The sequence below is a fragment of the Capsella rubella genome, unplaced genomic scaffold (genome assembly GCF_000375325.1).
Source record: "Capsella rubella cultivar Monte Gargano unplaced genomic scaffold, Caprub1_0 scaffold_5, whole genome shotgun sequence".
Taxonomy (NCBI): domain Eukaryota; kingdom Viridiplantae; phylum Streptophyta; class Magnoliopsida; order Brassicales; family Brassicaceae; genus Capsella; species Capsella rubella.
In genome coordinates, this window is record NW_006238919.1 from 6,171,644 (window position 1) to 6,172,692 (window position 1,049).

The 1,049-nt window shown below is 35.6% G+C and overlaps 1 protein-coding gene across 1 annotated transcript in view; it reads left to right on the forward strand.

Moving 5' to 3' along the window:
* Positions 1-966, forward strand: part of LOC17887200 (probable disease resistance protein RPP1) — a 50,913-nt gene extending 49,947 nt beyond the window's left edge. Inside the window, exons 8-9 of the mRNA XM_023783514.1 lie at positions 386-496; positions 828-966. The gene's annotated coding sequence lies outside the window, so the exon portion shown is untranslated. The remainder of the gene's footprint in view (positions 1-385; positions 497-827) is intronic.
* The last annotated feature ends 83 nt before the right edge of the window (positions 967-1,049 follow it).

The following is a 1,049-nucleotide window of genomic DNA, read 5'->3' on the forward strand; positions in this document are numbered from 1 at the left end:
GTCAACTTTGATTTTATGTTTTAAACGGGAAGTCAATATCTATGTATGATTTAAATGGCCTGCCTGAAAATTGATGGTTTAATTGGCCGAAATAACTCGGTTCATGTATTTAATGACATTTTTCCCATATCTAAATACAATTTCTGAACGCATGACCCAAAAACTGAAATGAACATCATTTGGATACTGCGTTCAGATGCCGCGTTCAGATGCTGTATCTTGATAACTCATCTAGTTCACCAAACGAACAGGCCCTAAGAGTTTCTGTGTATTTTTCATGAGCAGGAATTAAAAAAATTTTGTTTGTGGCTAAATGTTTTAGCAAACTCTGGTGTGGAGAATATGTTTTAATTTATGCTCTGCTCGTAGGTTGCCAACTATACAGCAGGAAATGCAACAGCAAGCTATTGTATATGGCCCTGTATCTTCTAATCTTGGGGTGAAGCAGCGAACTTGAGATTCATGTCGGAGTGTCTCTGCTTCATTTTATCATCATGTATGTTTCTTTGTGCAAGTCTTCCATAGTTTGTGCGTGATTCTTGTTTTTTTTTTTTAATGCTTTTCCGCCAGTGCTAATATTATGCTTTACTGTCAAACTTTATCATTGAAAGTTTCATTCTTTTGTTGTTTGTATTTCTGCTAAGAAGCTAATAACTTGCAAGCACACTAATAATTTTTTTATTTTATTTTAAGGGGAATCTTCTGTATATGTGCTTGATGAGAAAATGTCGATTGATATTGTTTTCCTTACAAAATTAGCATTTTAGTACAGATGGTTAGCATGTGTGTTGTTTATACTCTTCCTACTCTATTTCTTGCTTTTGCAGATGGCATTTGAACTCTATGGTATGCTGGCTGGGAATGTGTTAGTCCTATGACTGGGGAAAATGTGAAGCCAGCTTATGGAGGCGAGGAAGATGCATTCTTGATCGGAAAGTTGTGACTCCAAAATCTATGAAGTGATTCAGATGGTATGGCTTAAATTTTGAGCTTTTCCTTTTGCTTTTAGCATTTTTGCTTGTTAGTATTCGTACTATACCATTCACAGG